Genomic DNA, 21,418 nt, shown 5'->3' with positions numbered 1-21,418 from the left:
CATGCTAATTTTATTATGACCATTAATAGTAACTATTGTCTTTGGACCAGTCCTTATATATCCCGACATTTGTTTACTGTTGCAATTTGGACCCGTCCTTTTATATCCTGGCGTTTGTTTACTGTTGTCTTTGGACACGTCCTTATATATCCCGACGTTTGTTTACTGTTGTCTTTGGACCCGTCCTTATTTATCTTGACGTTTGTTTACTGTTGTCTTTGGACTCGTTCTTTATGTATCTGACGTTTGTTTACTGTTGTCTTTTGACCCGTCCTTATGTATCCTGACGTTTGTTTTCTGTTGTCTTTGGACCCGTCCTTATGTATCCTGACGTTTGTTTACTGTTGTTTTGATCCGTCCTTATGTATCCTGGACGTTTGTTTACTGTTGTCTTTGGACCCGTCCTTATGAATCCTGACGTTTGTTTACTGTTGTCTTTGGACCCGTCCTTATGTATCCTGACGTTTGTTTACTGTTGTCTTTGGACCCGTCCTTATGTATCCTGACGTTTGTTTACTGTTGTCTTTGGACCCGTCCTTATGTATCCTGACGTTTGTTTACTGTTGTCTTTGGACCCGTCCTTATGTATCCTGACGTTTGTTTACTGTTGTCTTTGGATCCGTCCTTATGTATCCTGACGTTTGTTTACTGTTGTCTTTGGACCCGTCCTTATGTATCCTGACGTTTGTTTACTGTTGCCTTTGGACCCGTCCTTATGTATCATGACGTTTGTTTACTGTTGTCTTTGGACCCGTCCTTATGTATCATGACGTTTGTTTACTGTTGTCTGTGGACCCGTCCTTATGTATCCTGTATTTGTTTACTGTTGCCTTTGGAACCGTCCTTATGTATCCTGACGTTTGTTTACTGTTGTCTTTGGACCCGTCCTTATGTATCCTGACGTTTGTTTACTGTTGTCTTTGGACCCGTCCTTATGTATCCTGACGTTTGTTTACTGTTGTCTTTGGACCCGTCCTTATGTATCCTGACGTTTGTTTACTGTTGTCTTTGGACCCGTCCTTATGTATCCTGACGTTTGTTTACTGTTGTCTTTGGACCCGTCCTTATGTATCCTGACGTTTGTTTACTGTTGTCTTTGGACCCGTCCTTATGTATCCTGACGTTTGTTTACTGTTGTCTTTGGACCCGTCCTTATGTATCCTGACGTTTGCTTACCGTTGTCTTTGGACCCGTCCTTATGTATCATGACGTTTGTTTACTGTTGTCTTTGTACCCGTCCTTATGTATCCTGAAGTTTGTTTACTGTTGTCTTTGGCCCCGTCCTTATGTATCCTGACGTTTGTTTACTGTTGTCTTTGGACCCGTCCTTATGTATGCTGACGTTTGTTTACTGTTGTCTTTGGACCCGTCCTTATGTATCCTGACGTTTGTTTACTGTTGTCTTTGGACCCGTCCTTATGTATCCTGACGTTTGTTTACTATTGTCTGTCTCCTTGGACCTGACGTTTGTTTATGTTTCTTTGGACCCGTCCTTATTTATCCTGACGTTTGTAAACTGTTGTCTTTGGACCGTCCTTATGTATCATGACGTTTGTTTACTGGTTGTCTTTGGACCCGTCCTTATGTATCCTGACGTTTGTTTATTGTTGTCTTTGGACCCGTCCTTATGTATGCTGACGTTTGTTTACTGTTGTCTTTGGACCCGTCCTTATGTATCCTGACGTTTGTTTACTGTTGTCATTGGACCCGTCCTTATGTATCCTGACGTTTGTTTACTGTTGTCTTTGACCCGTCCTTATGTATCCTGACGTATGTTTATTGTTGTCTTTGTACCCGTCCTTATGTGTCCTGACGTTTGTTTACAGTTACCTTTTAACCCGTCCTTATGTATCCTTATGTTTGTTTACTGTTGTCTTTGGACCCGTCCTTATTGATCCTTATGTTTGTTTACTATTGTCTTTGGACCTGTCCTTATGTAGCCAGGCGTTTGTTTACTGTTGTCTTTGGACCCGTCCTTATGTTTTATGGCGTTTGTTTCTAAGGGTACGTATGTACCAAAGTGTCCAGGTTTATGTATACGTACTTTGAGTATTCGAGGGAAAGCTGATCTGTATCAATCAATAAAAAGCATAAAGTTGATTATCTTTGACTTTGACAGTGACAGGACTGTGCCAGCTTCTGTACTTACTTATAAATATTGCTGTTTGGAAGGTAATACTTTTAGTTTTGGTTATTTTCTGTGTCAGTGCTGGAGCTTGAACTCTTAAAGAAATAATAATCCTCGTCAATTTTATCAAAAAATCATAAACAAAAAGAAACACTAAGACTCCTGACATTGGATTTCTACAGTCAACACAAATAAAAATGTGACTTATTTGGATAACTAGACTTGGTAAAACTTATATGGAGATAATATTGTTCATGAAGATATAAGTAGAATCTATTATAAATAAGGATAAAATTGATGATAATATTGAAAAAAATTAAGACAGGTACATGTAATGCTCATAGTCTAGATAAAGTTTTAAAATTACTTTTCTATTAAATGTGCCTAGTTCCTCTTTTGAAGAAAATTTTTCATCATAGAAATCTGATGATTTTCCGGAACTCTGGACTTTGCAATGTTTTCCCCGGTATATAAAAGGGTATGCATGTGTCACAAATAATAAAAAATGTAATTTATCTTCATCTGTTGTTACATCCAACTATTAAGTTATTAATGGGATCGCTAAACAACATCAACGGTAAACGAAGGAGAGGGCGATACAGAAAAAAATTAACTTCATCAGCACGTGGAGTAGAATCGCTAGAAAACAGAAAAGTTAAAAAAAAATAATTAGACCATTGATTGAAAACGAAGTGAAATTCCACATGTTTATTTTGATTACGTGGAAATGTAAAGAAACCAAGAAATCCATATTTAGGAACCTACAGTACCTAAATCTAACAGAAAACACTTCGATACACGTTTGGAACGACTCAATGAAATGCGAGAGAAAAAAGAGAGAATGCATTCAGAGAAGAAGCAAAGGAAAAGCAAGACGGAGAAGAAGGTGATTTTATATATTGAGTCCGCCGGCCGCCATGGAACAGGAGGGTGGTCTGTCTTGAGAGAGGGAATGACCAAATACAATAATTTCATCATAGAAAACTTTAAAATATTGAAACGAGTCAAGAAAGAACTTTAACACGATATCAACCGTAATATTCAAGTTAGAGGCAACTCTGTCTGCGTCCATCAGCTAACTATAACTATGCATTTTCTACTACAGGTAGTAATTCATATTGGTCCGACAGTCGTAATCTATGTAAGACACGTTGACCATTTTTCGCATTTTGATTGTCTGTGTTAAACAAACTCATGCATGTGGATATACATTAACATCTCAAACTCTGTCCTATGCTAAGGTATTGTCATAGAATTGTAATTGCTACATATGAGGAAGTTGATTAAGGACGAGTTGTCGTTCGTGTTGTCTATATATATATAGTCAGACCATAGTTACCAAGGATCGCCAACAACAGAGATCAGAAAGCACAGATATATTGAAAATATTACCCAAATAAGGACAACATACAAACAAAAGGTAATGTAGATATAATTAGACATGATTAATGGGTCGAAGTTCTTTATTTTACATAATCCTAATTACTGTGAAGTAAAAACAAAGTTGTTCATACCTTTATAATGGTAATACTACACACAAACCGAAAGTGATATTGTAAACTTCAATTTCAAATGAAGCAGTTTTAATATAATTCAATTTCATAATATGGAGAAATTAATATTATCTGTCATAAAGTTGTAATTACTGTTATTTTTTTTAACGTCCGGGTTATTAAGTTGGAACGAAGTGGAAACGGAGTAGATTGTTCTAAAAATGAATGAGGACAAACACGCTTCACTTAGTGAGGGATATAACACTGGTATTAGATTATCCTGTAATAGTTTACAGTCGGAAAAATAAACAGGTTAAGGTTTTGTTTCCTCTTCATACCATTACAATGTAAAAGTTAGCCATTTTAACAGGTTTAGTCTGTTATTCAAAAAAAATGGGTGTACTTTCATCTTAGAGGTACATTTAGATGAAGTGATACAATGTGCTACTATATTATGTAATTTTCTTTTTATAAAAAATTATGTAGTATACTCGTACTTATTAAATATATTTAGAAAAAATCTGTTTTCACTAATTATGCAAAAGCCTAATAATATAGTTGCAGGTTTTGCGTGTATGTACTAGTACCAGGGAAAACCATACAAACAGATATTATTTCGAGCACAGACATATTTCAAATTCTTACACCGTTAAATCCGTCATTACCAGGAACGCAACCTCGTTTTAAACAAAAGACAATGTTGAAATAATTTTTTATAACTTCAATTTTAATTATTTGAGTACAATATAGATAATTATTCACAAAATCCTTGTAATATGCGCCTTAAAAAGCTCTATATAGTAACTTGTTCCCATGTCCCTGTGGGCTGACAATACGTCAGTTACGTTTTCCGATGTTTGAAATATATTCACAAACATCCTAAACTGATGAACTCTTACGTATGTTTGATCAATACAATTTTTGTGTCTATTCCAGATCGACCTGTACATAGCCCTTTGATCACAGACATGGCCGAAGCTGTGGAGATATATAAGTACAGATGCCTTATGTGTACTAATCCATACACGGAACCTAGACTCCTGCTCTGTGGTCATACTTTCTGTTGTCGATGTTTGTCATCATACATCAACGCAGAATACGTCACAGCAGACGACAGACTCTACTTCCCAGTTCCAGTATGCGAGACACCGACGTATAACGATGATGTCAATGCGGACGTAAGTACCTGGGTGACATGCCTACCGAAAAATGATTTGCTTGTTTCTCCTACAGCACAGATGTCTGGTGTCCAGTTTTGTGATCCATGTCTTCGGGGAAAAGAATCGAACCCTGCCGAAGTCACTTGCACTGAATGTGAGGAGAATCTTTGCATTCAGTGCCGAATTCATCATGAAAGAAGCAAACTATCAGCTACACACCAACTTAACTCCATCTCTGGAAATATTGGACTACTTGCAGGTGTCTATGAAATGTGTCATCAGCATGATGAAAATCCGTTTGATTTCTTTTGTGTGGACCATAGTGCTATGTGTTGTAATACGTGTGTGTTGGTGTCCCACAGACAATGTAACAATGTAAAACCAATGAAGGATGTGATCAAGAAGAATGCAGCTAAACTGAATCCTGTTGAGGCAGAATTGAAGGCAGTGACGGAGGAAAGCAAAGAAGATGATAGAGGAAGATGATTTAGGGATAGACGCCCTAAACGCAAAAGAAAAAGAAGTTTTAACTGTGATGACAGACAGAATAGATAAAGCTAAGGACAAACTAGATAACCTGAAGAAAACATTCCAATCTGACGTTGCTGATATTTTCAGATTGAGAAGAGAACAGCTTATGACTCGACGGAAGTGTGTTAATTCATTTCACATCAACGTGGAAAATTCACACCAGTTTGATATCGGATTCAGAACATCAGATATCAGACCGTCACCGATTTGTCATAAGAGAACATACAAAAAATCAAATTTCGGGACATTACCGTCGAATGCATCAAAATACCAAGACAGAACCAAATAGGTTTGACCATCACATTGAAGCTAGATGAAACATTGATAAAATCATTGAAAATTAGAAACATTGGAAAAATTGAAATCACCTCGTCGCATTCACCTGTGTCACGAAATGCAAATGGTCGAATAACTTTCATGATCGGAAGTTTTACTTTTCGACGCCTTCAGCTACTAACTTTGGGGACTCAACATCGACTTCCGACTTGGCGGATCTTTACAGCATCTGACAGTCCAGACTACCCCAGTAGCGACAGTGGTGGATGTATGGACCGGCTCGGTATCCTGTGTACATACAGTTAACGTCAGCACACTTGGAGGAGTGGATATACATTGGTTGACCGGAGGTATCTTTACTGACAACAATGAATTACTTTATCACAGATATGAGTAACAACAGTTCTCCTACAGTTTGGATGATAAATATTCCTACCAGAGGGAATACAAAGTTGACGGTGAATCCTACAGATATAGCACGTGGACGTACAGCCGATGAGATATTTGTGGCTGTACACGTGAACTCCATACTGAGGATGTACACTTACGGAATGGTCTAGATGTCTGTGATCACCAATATCAGAAGCTCCTTTTAATAACTGGGGTTATAGCAGATACACGGGGTTATACTTCCTGGTACAGGTAATGTGGATAGTGTCGAAGGTCACTGTCTATCAATGGGAGTCACACCAAATCTATAATAGGTGAGTGGAGGTAACACATTACGTCGCCGTATCTACATATAACTATATTGTATTCCACAGTGATAATCAATTGACAGTGGTGTGTTGAAGGACTAGATACAATTGACGCAGTAGTCTACAGGTTCAGGGATCACTCGGTCTGAATGATTCCTTTAGTGAATTGGTATGGTCCCAAGCGAAACTCAATTTCGTATGTATGTGGTAGGAAATTCCAGTAATCGTTTACCTTACATAACCTGGACGGATCTCTTTGGAGGGTAATACTGGACAAAACTATACAGTTATCAACAATCCGTTCTGTTTTAGATGATCCATCCAACCAAACAGGAGTTCGTGTGTTTACTTCGTGGCAGGAATCTACTTCACTCGAGGTGTACAGATTAAGTAGATGACAAACAGATAGATAGTTTTTATAGTTTACACCAGTATGATAGGACTTCAAAACCATCTGATTTGATAACTTTTGTCACTCGAAATGATGTTTTAAAATTCCAATTTAATCCATTCCGTCTCATCAAGCTATTTATGATCAAAAAGGACTGTTTTCACAATTTAACACTGATGAGGGTATTGTACATTTACATTGTGTGTTTATATATCTAGATTATTCTTTACACAAAACTTCCTTCGCGGTTTGTAAAACGCCTTGCTTGGAGTTACAAAATAGCATGGAATAGATTTTCTTTATACTTTTGCTTGTAAGAGAACCGCGTGTGTATAAAATACACTAGTTATAATATTTAAGGAATTTGACGACTGGACTAACATCATCAAAATTAACCTAGACTGTGCCCTCTTCTGCATTTGGAATATCAATGTGAGGTTAAAAATATAATTCTTTAAAAGGTTTTCTGTACAAACATATCATAGACAACTTTTGTATGCAATACTGTTTATTAATACCAATTGATTATGATGTAAAATATTATATAGCAAGAATCAATGCGTCATCACATACACTGTACATTTTAAAAAGGAAATTAGTAGCTAAACTAATGTTTAATGACATTAAACAAATCTTGGATATACCTATATCATACATTTAAAAATGAAATTAACATTTGTATTTTAATATACGAAGACGTACATGCATCTTACATATATCTTTTGTAAATTACATACTTGCATTGGTTAAAATACGTTATTATAACATTATATAAGTTGTAAGAAATATGAATTTGAGTTGGTTATCTTTTGGTAGTATATATCGTATTATAATGTGATGGATCAAACATCAAAAATCGCAATTTCGCTTTTGTAGGCACTCCGTTTATAAGTTTTGATCACAAAATATAGATTTAACTTTGGTTTGATGAATTTGGATAAAATTAATGCCTTCCATCATCAGAATGCTATTTTAATCACGTTGTGTCTCCTTTGGTCAAAGTGATCTTTCTCAAAAATTTCAGTTTAAGGACTTGTGGTACCACATGTGTATTTTGAAACCGATCGAAAACATGTTGGCGACCAGCAGCCATCTGGTGTTTTTGAACATATGAAGTTTGTTATTGCTATTTTATCACGAAAGAACTATGGGGGACTTTTCTTTTTCTCAATTATTATATAATTTTTATGTAGGTTCCCTTTATTTTTTTTTATTCCGCTGTACGCCTTTTATGAATTGAAAGCGTCTTTAGTATTAGAAAGCAGGTTGTGATAGTTGAAAGTGAAAACTCGACATTTAGGAGTAAAGTCTGGAATTCACCAGTAATCAGGTTTAGGCCCATCATTCTTTGTTCCACGGTGCGAATTTATTGGTTGAGAGCTTCCTTAGCAGCAGAAAGGAAGTTGTGATAGTTGAAGGTGAAAACTCGACATTTAGAAGTAAAGTCTGGAATTCACCAGGGCTCAGTTTTAGGACCATCATTATTTCGTGTTCCATAGCCCGAGATACTCCTGGCCCTGAACACCAGACTTAGACATTATGACAGATATATTTCTCCAGACATCTTTTTCTCATAATGTGTAAGTTTGGTGTCTGGGCCAGTGGATCTCGGGCTACTTGTTCCACTGTACGTCTTGATGCAACTGAAATAATTGCATTCCTGGTTATAACATCATCATCAGATGCGATTTGTCTTCAAGAAGACCTGGATAAGCTTGCCAAATGGGTGACGGCATGGGAAATGTCATTCCACCGAGACAGATGTAACATCCCATCCATAATAAACTACAAACAGGTCATACATACATTTTACACCAGAAAGAACTACAACATGTAGACAAACTTGAAATGGGAATCACACATATAAAAATCGGTGGAAAGGCCAATTATACCCTGGGCTTTCTCCGTAGAAATCTTGAGATAGCTTTTACATTTATAAAAAATCAGACTTATAAAACCCTCGTCAGACCATCAATTGGGTATTTCTGTTCTGTCTGGGACCCTATGCTCAATACTTTAGTATATGAAACATCCCTCAGACCACATTGTGGATCATCAAGTTACATGTATGATTTGATGTTTTATCGTTACCCTGAAATTAGATTTAACTTTAATTAGTAACCACCAACCACCACCATCATCATGATGAATAGATGATGGTAGAGACAAAGAATAATTCAAACAATAAATATTTCATTTATTGTACAAAGATTTGCAATATGCTTTTATCCAAGAAATGAGAAATAGCTTTGAAATTCCTTTTAAAGTGTGTCAAAAAACTGAGATAAGCGTTAAATCTGTTACACATAACGTTAAATTTGTCATATAAAGCTAGCATGAATATTGTGAAATATGATCAAATGTTGTCTGTAAAGATTTATCGTTGATAATTTTATTATACAGGGGAACTATATCAGTAAACCATTAACTTTCAAAATAAAAACAATAATAAAGTACAGATTAAATGTTCATTCGCTGAATGTTGAAACTGCTAGACACAGCGATATCCCTAGACCCCAAAGGTATACTTATTGAGATATTGTGACAAACACCACGTTTTGTCATAGTTTCGGTATGAATATTCTTCTATGTATATCACACGGTTAAACAAGCAATTGATAATTCATGCATCTATTATTAGAACTACTTACAAAAGTTATTTCATGTTGTTGTCAGGTAATCGGATAAATCGAAACACATGTTCTCGATACTGGACGCAGCGACCATGATGTTAGTATGACAGCGCGGAGCTGGCATATGTACGGTTAGTTTCGTATTTGTCCCTGATTATTCGTAAGTTTACATTGAAAACCACTTCCGGCGTCTTGAAATATGTTGCAGACGATAGTTTAATAATGATATAATTAAATATAAAGGTACGTGTGTTACCACAGTTTCTGCTCTGTAATGTTTGGGGTTATCATTATTAAATAATATTTTCACTATTTGGTTAGAGATTTTTGTCCAGCAAGCGATCCAGCATTTCCAGCAATCTCCAGCAATCGCTGCACGCGCTCGGATTCTAAAAACATTGCGTCACAACGAGATTCAGTCAGGTCTTGCGTTCCTGTACTCTGTCTGGGGGGGGGGGGGTCGGTCGTATATTGTTTAGGTGGGTGTGTAGCGATGGACAAAGAGGTGTTTCCTCAGTCCATAGCGTGTCTTGTCTTTAATGTACTTAGTGTTAGGTGTCTAGGTTATTATAGGTGGGGGATGGAGTATTCCTGTTATTTAAATTTAATATTTACTGGGAGTTAAACTCGTTAAATATGTGAGTTTTATTTAATAGGGACAGTTTTACCGTTCTAATTTGTAAGCGTGGGAGATTTTCTTAGCATTTCTGATATATGTATTTGGCTGGATTTCTACATTTTTTGAATTATTACATTGATTATTGAATCAGAGGGTTATTTAAAGGAACTTTAGGGTAATAACTATAGATTATAAGGGATTTATCTTTTTGTAGTGTATTTTTTTTAGTACAGTAGCCTTTGAATTAGATATAGATGTTTGTAGTATAAGTACTTCGGATTTATTCTGCAGAGAATTATTAGGTGTATGATTATCAACAAGTTTAGAGTGGTTCATTATTGAACTTTATTTATTCTGTAAAAGAATGTGTTTATCATTTGTACTTGTAGTAACAAATTTAATAGTAATAAGTATATACTCTGAGAGATAGTGATTGATTAAGTAGTCTGTAGTATGGAATACAATTATTTATTTATTGGAATCCAGATCTGAAACTATTTTACAACATTGTTTACTATTTTATTAATCAAAGAATTTATTTAGATAACAAAATTTATCCAATTTATTATAACTAAAGTAACAGATTCAGAATACATGTAAGGGAAGAATGAGAGCTAATTTTTATCTATATGTAAGACACTATTTATTTATACGTCTCATAAATTAAATGCGCTAAGTTTTGTACCTGTATTTTGGAATCCTGGTTGTTTCTTATTAGGAATTATATAAACTATTCAGGTGAAACCATGGTGTAACTTAAGTCGTACAATGGTTAGGGTAGTTAGGCAAGAGTCTTCTACCCCTAAAAATGCTTGTGTGGCGGTGACCGCCGTCGCTACACCACTGGTTATTTTCCAGTCGTTCAGGATATAGATTCCTGACCACTTGACCGTCACGTAGTATTTTTGTGTGGCGAGCGGTGACTGTTTATTTCTTCTTTTTTGTGTTAGAATTTACAGTAGTGATTGGAATCTATTGCTTTTAAATTAGTAATTTATAAGTATCCACATTATATAAGTGGAGTTTATGATTTGTACACAAAGTTATTGGTTGTTTATTTTTTTTTAATGGGACCTTTGAGGTCAAGGCTAATAAATTTAGCATTATTTTTGTACTTGAATAGGTATTTTTATTATGGGGCATATATTCCGGAATAGATAGAGGGTAATCTTATAAATAGATACCTGTGGTATAGTGTAGCAATATGGTTTTTTTTTCTTTTTTTTTTTTTTTTTTATATGGGTTATGGTGATGTACCCGTTCCATCAACCGGAGTGAAAGTATTTATTTTGGTATATATATTATGATATTATATAAGTGTGAAGGTGAAAAGATACAGTTGATTCTTGGAGAATCGGGTTGAATATTGTTTTCCTATAGAGAGTATTCTGGTAATGACTTCTTGAGAGAGGTATAATGTAACTTTTCAACAAGTTTTTTTTATTTGTTGGTTATTCGGATCGCATAATTGTATGGGGTAACGACGGACCTTCAGAGTTTTGCTTGTTATATGGATTATATAACTAAATTTTTGGTATAATTGGTGTAATAAATATATATTTGGTGGCAAGCGGTGGTTGTGGTATACATGAATTGCGTAAAAGTTTGTAACTTGTACAATTATATACTTAGTAATGCTGTCTTTATTAGTTATGTGAAGCTGAGATGCAATACAGTTTATTACTTGTTGACTCCCGAGGGATTGAATCAGGGTTTGGAGACCTGCTAAGAGTACATAAAGCAAGGATGTTTACTATAATGGATTTTCTGTTTTACCTGGATATGTAGATAATTTATGTACAAATCTTAATTAGTTAATTACCTGGTTAACTTACCAGGTGCTGTGGTGTGACAGTACCTGTAATATATTTGTATTTGTGTTTGTTTAGGATACAATACCGTTGATTGACCGAATCAAGCCGTTGATGAGAGAGAAGCCAAAGAATTTAATTAATAAGCACTTATTGATACTTGGACCTGAAGTAATACCTTGAGCCCTACATTATAGAAGTAGATTGATTTTCACCGCAGACGAGGCATAGAATTCAACTAGGTCCTATTGGATACGGATTTTAAAAAGTTCTTTAACCAAGAAGGCGTGTGTTTCACCAAGATTTGTTGGTTGATATTTCCACCATAATTGTGAGTTTCACAAGAAAAGTGAGTTTCTTCCTCCAATCAGTATTGGCACGTACTGATAGAGAGTGGTATCGAATAGCCATAAAGCTGGTGTTTACTAGTATAAGGTGAGTGTAAAATGTTAGGATATAACTGCGTGTTATCTCCGAGGTTATCCTACATCATTCCTAGAAGATGCCTGGGGCGAGAAACAAGACAGGTTCAAAAAGGTCAAACTTGATACCCAACTATGTCTGAAAATGAAGATACAAGATATTGATGATGATTACGTGAAGGAGTAGCTGATGTACCAACCAGGGACATCACACTCCAGCAGAAATGCCTCAGCCTATAAAGTCATTACAGGACTTCCATCAGCTGATAGAAGAACCTACATCTCAGACGGAAAAGAATAATGAATGATGTTGTCTTAACACGACCAATTGATGCAGATCACTTAGCTGACAACCATGAAGGCCATGCAGTCTACACTGGGAAACCAGTTTGAGACAGCCATCAACCAACTGCTGATGTACTGGATTGGCATGAGACTATGAAAGACTACAAGGACACACAAGTGCCAGTGTAACCTGGACCAGTCTAGCGGGGAGGAGTCCAGAAGAGATCTGCCAGAGGTTCCAGATACCGTCCATTGCAGGTAATAACTTAGGTTCATCTTATATTCAGATGATAGTGAGGACGGGGAAAATGGTAATTCCAGATACTCAGTGAACTATCAGACTCTGATTCTGACAGCAATGAACATAGCGGGGATGTACTATGGCTCCAGGACCAACCAGGAGGAACAGGGACAACACAAGACGTATCCCACCATTTACAAGATAAAGAGGACACAGTGGAAGACATGGTTTAGCAGGTTCGAGACCAGTAGACTGATAGATGTAGAATGGCGGGAAATGAGGAACGCCCTTGATCAAATTTGCCGAAATTACAGGGTAAAGCCGAGAATATTGTTTATTGGACCTAGCTCACCAAGTCGAGAACGTAATGACTACAGAAACACTGGTATTCGAGAACTGAAATAACAGAATATCAGAGTTCATTGAGTCATCGAAAAACTATGCAGCTCAAGTTAGTAGAAGGAATCAAAAACCTGGCGAGTCTCGTTGGAGGAAGTATGCGGCCGAGTTGAAGAGATTATATGACAAATGCAACATAGAGACGAAGGGATACACAGAGAAGAACAGAGGGATGTTAATTAGTAAATTTCTTTCGAATGGCGTTTATTCACGTGAAAGGGCAAGCATCGAGGTTGAATTTCTTAAAGAACCCATCTGACATCGATGAAGCATGTATTCCAGATTGTGTTTAACAACATTGATACCAAAAGGGCACCACAACAGAGACTAGATAGAATTATCAGTAAACATGGGAAGAAGGACGACGAAGGCGCCATAGAACCAGTAATATTAATGAAGACTCGTCGAGTGATGATGGACTTATGAAGAGGTAAATGTCAAGCTACGCACAATCAACCCTGTGAGATCTGTAGAGATTGAACTTGGTCAAGCAGATAACATGCGTATACAGACAGAGAAGAAAGATGCAAATAAATCTCATATAACATGAATGGACGATGGAATAATAATGGTAGGCAAACCCGAAGGATATGTATCAGTTAGAGGACATAGCAGATATTATCTAGAGAAGCAAACAATGAAAATTAAGAGTAGAAGGTCAGGAGGAAACGGAAGTAAACAATACGACAGGGGAATTCTAAAGACAAAGACAAAAAAAAGGATGTTTTTACATGCGGGGGACCAGGGACATTTTGCCAGGAATTTTTGCCCTATGCGAGATCCAGACACCCTAGTAACCAGCAGTATGGACCTGGGACAAACCATGGCAATAATGGGAATTACTACTAAACTGCACATCCCTTTAATCGGGACCATCAACAAATGGAAATCAAGAGTCCTAATGCAGACACTACAGATACGGAATAAGGAGCCGACCAAGCCCAGCCTCCAGTTTCTAAACTTGTTTGCGGCTATTTCTAATGACAAGGAGAGAGAGGCCGACATCAAGGATACTTATGGTCGATAGAAAATCAGACCCTTAACAGAAGCGAACATCATACAAGGATGAATAGCGTTGTTATAAAGACGACGGGTTCCTCAATGTAGGATGGATTGATATATTAAAGGAACAGTAACGGAAGAAGTGTAAAACTGTATTTAACAACAGATACACGGGGCGACCCAAGACTTTAAATATCCAGATCAGCTTATAACATAGGTATACCTGAGAAGAATCGACCAAAGCTGGAAACCGTACATACGAAACTGAAAGGGCAGGCCATTGACTCTCCTTTTAAAAGAAGCTTGGGATAGCAGAGTTTGAATTCACAACATCGACTCTTTGACAGTTGGAAGAGATAAATTATATGTTTCCTGGAGTATCATAATGTATTTGTGTCAAATAGTTTAGGGGACAAAGATCTACTGAAGCGATTCCTAATGGGTCCCATGCAGACATACTTCTAAATCAAAAGGGAGTTATCCAGTATTCGGGTGTAGCTACCCTATCAATGGTTATCAAAGTAAGGACATACAGAATGGCTTTACAGAAAGTAGAGATCTGCTGACTCTTTACCGAAGTATCATGCGAGTAATCTGAGAAAGAGTCCAATTAGTTGTATGTTTTTTTTGACCAAACTGAGAGATGAGAGTATCAGTTTGCTATCGTGATTATAGAACCCTTCAGAAAAAATTTTTCTACATGTATTAATGAAATTGATCCAATGGCACCAAGTATTGTGGGAATATTAAGGAAGAGAGTAACAGCCAAAGTCAGAGTCATTGAATCCTTATCCAACTGGAGAACTTCAATTAACATCTCTAAGATGCATTAATAGGCAACAGCTTATAACCTTAGCTGATTTTTCCCATTACTAGCAGATACAGAAAGGACAAAATAGTGTGAAATGACGTCAATTTCTCCAGTCCTATTAAGAAGAATCCGTAGAGTGTATGAGTAGATACCACAACAGGCTATGTGAAAAGTTTGATGAGGTTGAAGTCAACGCGAAGGTTACCAGACCGATTTAAAAGAATTTTACCAGAAAAGCCTGTCCAGACCTGTCACCTAGTATCAGCTGAGCAGTAGCTCTCATCAATGTTGATAGATGCTGGAAGGATGACATTTATTCTAACAGATGATAACCAGTACCTCAGTGTGAGAAGCCCCATAATATGGCAGAAAACATACCATTAATACTGGGGAACTCTAAACCAATAAACAATGTAGGACCTCGTAAAAGTACCTATAGCCTATTACGGAGAAGAAAATGAAAGCAATTGAAAACAAATGGAGGAGAACAGAAAGTTAAGTCCGAAAAGTACTTCGTCGTCCTGTTGGGCCTACACCTAAGAGTATAGGGTGGTTAAGAAGAAAAATGGTCAAAAATCCGTACCTCTTGCGTAGAACTAACCTGGAAAAGGTGAATGACGTCACTTGAAAAAAGATGCATTTCCCTTACCAAGACAATTCAAGATTGTACATAGACAACTGTTGCTGGTTCGAAGTACTTTTCAACCTTCGACTTAACCTCCGGTATTCCCCCATAGATTCCCTTAAAAGGAGGAAAGATGATCTACCAAAAACAGCATTTGTTAACAATATATGTCCTATATGGAGGTTAGCAAACTTTGGGCCTTCAGGGCTTCTATGTAATGCTCCTCCGAACTTTTCAAAGATTTGATGGAGTATAAGCACTGAGTGGCCTTCAATTGTGTCTGAACTGTCTTATAAATATACGGGTGATTTTCAATTTGTATTGTGGGATACTACATTTGAAGAAGCAAAGTGAAACCGGGGTTTTAGAGAAGTTTTATAGAGGAAATAAATGCAGCCGGATTGAAATTACTGTGCCCTGAGAAATGTACAACAATTAAAGGAGCAGAAGTTACCCTTTTCTTATTTTTTTTTTTTTTTTTTTTTTTTTTTTGGACATGAGGTAAATGCTGAAAGGTGTGAAATCCCTAGATCCAAGACAAAGATCGATTAAGTTATAACAATGTGCGCTGTAACCTACCTATACAAAACAGAGTACATATCATGTTCACTGGTGTTTAGGGCAAAGTTATTTTAGAAGATTTATACAAGAATTTGTGCTTGATATTAGCAAAACCTATGTGTGGATCTAACCAAGAAAGATACTAAGTAGTATTTGGACAGACCGAGTTGCCAGAAAAGGTTTTTACACAAAATGTAACACATAGATGTTTAACCAGTCCAGAGATAATGACATATGCCTAAAGATGAGGGCGAGAATAACAGCTCTTGATACAGTGATTCCAGTGGGATTAGTGGTGTATATTGTGGCAAGCATGTCCTTGAAGTCCAAGGCCAAGTATTGAAGTCTCTAGAGAGTCATCTGCAAATGGCAGTCGAACTTTAACAAAGCTGAGCAAACTACTGTTAGTGTTACCGACAAAGAACAGTTCTGGAGCAGTGAGATATTTTGTCGACTACTACAGACAATATCTTTTAGGAAGAAAATTTGTTGTCAAACAGATCACCAAGCTTTAGTAGTTGGTGTATACAGCATGAAAGAACCCAAGGGTTGAATTGCTAGGTGGCTAGAGATATTATCCTCATTTGATTTTTCTATAAATACAGAGCAGGGCTAAAACATGGGGAATGCAGACGGTATGTCAAGATGCGAGAATATTATGATTGTGACTGTCCAGAAGCTGACAATGCAGAGTATTCTCAGATGTGGTTTACCTTGTGAAGTGACCAAACGAGGCAGAGATATGATGAGTTCATTAGTCAAAGATGTAAGATGTATTTTAAGTCCGAGCAGTGGAAAAGACCAGATCTCAAACAAAACCAGTACAGTTTACCAGAGGAAGATCTTATATGGACACCTTGGAAAGTTTCTTTGGAAATAGACCAAGTTGTATTTTAAGAAGCTCCAGTTAAAAGATCCTACTTTGAGAGATTGTATACCTATGGGTCCAAGATAAAGCAAGACCACCACACTCTGAAGTAATCAAGTACAGTTTAGCAGTTCGCCATTATTGGCATATATTTAAGTCTCTTCTTATAAAGGATGACGTCCTTTGCAGAACTTTTCATCGTAAAGAGTTGTATTTTCATATACAGTTACTGGTACCAATAGATCCTCAGAACTGAAGTATTACATCATATGCATAACAACCTCCTTGGAGGCCACTTAGGAAAGAAGAAGACCCGTGAGAAAACTATACAAATTACTACTGGTTACTTTGGAAAGTCAGAGAAGACGTAAACCTATGGGTACTGAGATGTAACACATGTGCTCAACTTTGAAACAACCTGAAAAGAAGCCGAAAGCTGGATTAGGCGTACATGCTTGTGGGAGCTCCGTTAGATCGTCTCGCCACAGAGTTGTATTTTATTAGGACCTTTACCACTAACTCCGAGAGGAAACAGATACATACTACTTGTCACAGATTATTTTTCCAAGTGGGTTGACATACTTCCAATTCCAGACCAGACTGCGAAGACATGCGTGCAGATGTTATATTGAACGAAGTTATCAGTCGTTTTGGATGTCCTCTAGTCTATACACTCAGACCAAGGAAGGAACTACGAGAGTACCATGATTTAGAGAACTATGTTCTATATTAGACATAAAGAAGACTAGAGAAAATTCACCGGCGTCACCCCCAGTGCAACGGCCAAGTGGAACGATTTAATCGCACTTTACTCCGTATGATTAAAGCCTACCTTAAAGGACAGCAGACAGATTGGGACAAGAACTTGGGATGTTTAGCTGGTGCAGTACAGAGCAACACACAAGAGTCAACAGGACTTACTCCTAACATGCTGATGAAGGGACGAGAGGTACGGCTACCATTTTGAGATAATTTTGGGCAGGAGAACTCCGGATTCTGATGACATTACCAGATTACAGTGAATACGTTTACCATTCTTCGTGAGAGGATGAACCATGCACATGATGTCGCTCGATAAGCACCTTCACGACAATGCTCGCCGAAGAAAAGACCACTATGATGTAAACTTGTCCTGCAATCAATATAGATGATGTTAGGAGATTTAGTATGGTAGATATCTAAATGAATTGAAAAGGAAAGTAGGAGTTGCACCAAAACTACAACCAACGTATTTAGGGCCATGTATTATTACAGAGAAGCCGACAGAATTCAACTACTTGATTCAGTTAGATGATAGGGGGAAAACTCGTCTTCTTCACCACGACAAGCTGAAACCATTCACTGGGGAGAACAACATCAGCTGGATATCACGTCTACAAAAGAAGATACAGAAACTTTAAAAATTGTCAACTATATAAATATAAAGTTATATACAGTATGAATGGTGTGCAGAGGTGATGAACTCTATATTTTTCAAAGCAGAATAAGTCATACTATTATAAGGGGGCGGAGACAACCTAACAATTTCAATGAAGATCATATTTATGTTTTCACAGTAGACATGGAGAACTCAAGAGGGAGGAGCATAATAAGTGCGGGCAATGTCATGAATTCACGGAGGAGAAAAGACGAGTTGTCTATCACTTCTACAAATATCACGCCGCCTTAGAGGATACCCCTTTTTATTGTTCGCTTTGTCTGTTTCGATGTCTCCGGGAACATGAGTTGGCCCGTCATGTAGATCATTATCCGGACCATCGCCAAAAGCTTCAACAGCGGGAGAGCCAGGGATTAGGGATTGCCTCCAACTATCTCCGGAAGAATCCGAACCCCAGAACTTTGGCCCTAGATAAAGATTTTTTCCAACTTAGCCGAGAGGCAATCCGAGGTAGTGTGGAAAACCAGATCCAGAAAGACCGTGGAGGATGCCCCTGTTTCCACAACTACCCATGCCGGAGGCTTTATTAACACCTGAACCAACTATACCCGCTCCATCCCTGCCAGACATTCCACTTCCGGTACCTGAAGTACCAGAAGTGGATGTCTTGGAGGAGTTGACTGGACTAGATGAAGCTTTACAAGATATCCAGACCCAGCACCAGCCAACTAGCGATGACAGGACACCGGCGTGGATGGGCCCCATCGTAACGCTCCTGGAGCAGCAACAGAAGATCCTTGCAGCCCAGGAGGAGACTATCTTGGACCTGTCCCGCCACGTTCGGAGTAATACAGCAGCCGTGACAAAAATTAAGCTGAGAGTCTGGAGGAGGAGAGAAAGGAGAAGAGAGAGCTCGAACGTAAGTTGCGAGAAAAGGAGAATAGGTGTGTGTGTGCGAGTAAGAAGAGAAAGGTTGTGTTGAAGGAGAAACAGTAGGAATGTATATTGTTGTATATAGTTACCGGTGTTCTTTTTCATTTGTCTAGAATTATTTTATAGTACAGTCATGGGAAAGGATTTCTTGGGGTTTAACTAGGGTTGATGACATAACGTGATTTACAGAACAGATACGATCCTCTGGCACACTGAAAAAGTTGTAAGATCGTAAGTCACTGGCGTAGTCTGATCACTCGTAAACTTTGGCCTGCTGTACATCAGAGTTTGTCATCTGTTTATTGTACCGGGGAAATTTTTCGGGAAATGTTGTATTCAGACCCCCATATGAAATAGATCATACGGACTATTTTTTTTTTAGGTGATTGTTATTTGCAAAGTATTTAAGTTCAAAACTATAATCGTATGTAAAGAAGAGTGAATGTAAGTCGTAACTTTAAATAGGATAACATTGGAGTTTATAATAATTGGTACTGGTGCTGAGTCTGGAATAATATATTATAAAGTCCCTGTAACATAGTTTAACTACATATATATATACATATCGGATAGAAATAGTTGGCTAAGTCTGGTATATCATAAATTTTAAAGTTTTCTGTCAAACATATTACTAGTTGAATCTTTGAGTAGTCGTGTAGTATAAATACTTGTACAAGAGTATTTTTAATAGTACAGAACATTGTGAAATACTGTTAGATTGTATTTTAATCTAACGCATTAACTTATAAAAGCTTTATAGCTAGGAACGGGTGGATATAAAGGAAGTCTGTGTATATTAGAACACACTTGTACTTTTTGTGTGTATCTAAAGTTGAGAAACAATCGTACTTATGTAGAGTAGCTCATTTCGGGTAAATACTGTATATTAGAACACACTTGTACTTTTTGTGTGGATCTAAAGTTGAGAAACAATCGTACTTATGTAGAGTAGCTCATTTCGGGTAATTACTGTATATTAGAACACACTTGTACTTTTTGTGTGTATCTAAAGTTGAGAAACAATCGTACTTATGTAGAGTAGCTCATTCGGGTAAATACTGTATATTAGAACACACTTGTACTTTTTTGTGTGTATCTAAAATTAGAGAAACAATACATTCTTATGTAAAGTGGCTCATAACGCGTATACTGTGCTAGAACATGCATGTAACTTTTGTTGTGTATCTAGTTGGAGAATATTGAGAATATGTAGTCGCATAAACTTATTCAAGATAAATTTAATATGCACAAAGTATTGTAACTTTGTCGTGATCTCATCTGATAACTAGAGTTTATATTTTTAATATAAGCTCACTGAAGTAAATAGAGCACACTTGTACTTTTGTGTGTACAATGGGTCTATATTGTGACAACACCACGTTTTGTCATAGTTTCGGTATGAATATTCTTCTATGTATATCACACGGTTTAAACAAGCAATTGGATAATTCATGCATCTATTATTAGAACTACTTACAAAGTTATTTCATGTATTAGTTGTCAGGTAATCGGTAAATCGAAACACATGTTCTCGATACTGGACGCAGCCATGATGTTAGTATGACAGCGGCGGAGCTGGCATATTACGGTAGTTTCGTATTTTCCCTGATGATTCGTAGTTTACATTGGAAACACTTCCGGCGTCTTGAATAGTTGCAGACGATAGTTTAATAATGATTATAAATATAAAGATACGTGTGTTACCACAGTTATGCTCTGTAATGTTTGGGTTTATCATTATTAAATAATATTTCACTTTGGTTAGAGATTTTCCAGCAAGCGATCCAGCATTTCCAGCAAATCCAGCAATCGCTGCACGCGCTCGGATTCTAAACATTGCGTCACAACGAGTTTCAGTCAGTCTGCGTTCTGTCTCTGTCTGGGTCGGTCGTATATTGTTTAGGTGGGTGTGTAGCGATGGACAAAGAGGTGTTTCCTCAGTTCCAAAGCTTGTCTTGTCTTTATGTATTAGGTTAGGTGTAGTTTATATGTGTGGGATGGGTTTTCTGTATTTAAATGTAATATTTCTGGGAATTTATTGTAAATATGTGATTTATTAAGGGGACAGTTTTACCGTTATTTTGTAACGGGATTTCTTACATTTCTGTTAGTTTAGGCTGGAATTCTACAGTTGCATTATACATAGATTATTG

At 37.2% G+C, this 21,418-nt stretch overlaps 1 protein-coding gene and 1 pseudogene across 1 annotated transcript in view; both read left to right on the top strand.

Annotated features, from left to right (window-relative positions):
• Positions 1 to 21,418, top strand: part of LOC138335443 (tripartite motif-containing protein 3-like) — a 134,063-nt gene that overhangs the window by 27,652 nt on the left and 84,993 nt on the right. The gene's annotated exons all lie outside the window — the stretch shown is intronic.
• Positions 3,458 to 6,435, top strand: LOC138334609 (tripartite motif-containing protein 3-like; annotated as a pseudogene).

The sequence above is a fragment of the Argopecten irradians genome, chromosome 11 (genome assembly GCF_041381155.1).
Source record: "Argopecten irradians isolate NY chromosome 11, Ai_NY, whole genome shotgun sequence".
Classification (NCBI taxonomy): domain Eukaryota; kingdom Metazoa; phylum Mollusca; class Bivalvia; order Pectinida; family Pectinidae; genus Argopecten; species Argopecten irradians.
This window is presented reverse-complemented; position numbering and strand designations above follow the sequence as displayed.